A 606-nucleotide genomic window follows, 5' to 3' on the forward strand; every position below is an offset into this window, starting at 1 on the left:
AGAGGGTTAGGGAGTTGAAGTGGAGAAATAGTTTGGGTTTGGGAGAAGAATAGAGTTTGAGTGAGTGGGAGAGAGTGTGGGTGAACGTGAGTCAAAATGAGTCTAGTGGGACAAATGGGCCAACTATGCAGATCGGCCCAAGTCAGACACTACAAGAAAAATGTCTTTTACATACAGATTATTATATACAGATTCTAATCCGTATATAAGGATTTTCTTATATACGGATTTTATAACATACATACGGATATTAAAATAAATAATTAACCTAAGACATAAGCATAGCTNTTCTNTCGTGAATTTTCAGTCGCGTATTTCATTTTCAGTCNNGTCTTNACCATTTTCTCTCGAGAGCCTCTCAACCATTCACGTTTTCTTCAGGTNTGTTCATCAAATAATCGTTTCATCTTCTCAAATCTCCATTTCTTCCTTTTATTTTCACTTTCACATACTTAACCACCTCCGAATCCTAGGGTTTCGTTCTCCTATTCCCTTTTCCTTCATTTTTAACCGATTAAAACCACTTTTCTACCGATTAAAACCCTTTCTACCGTTTGTTCTTCGATTTCCACCGATCAATCTTGCGTTTGAACCGATTAATCGATT

Source organism: Vigna radiata, unplaced genomic scaffold (assembly GCF_000741045.1).
Source record: "Vigna radiata var. radiata cultivar VC1973A unplaced genomic scaffold, Vradiata_ver6 scaffold_195, whole genome shotgun sequence".
NCBI lineage: Eukaryota > Viridiplantae > Streptophyta > Magnoliopsida > Fabales > Fabaceae > Vigna > Vigna radiata.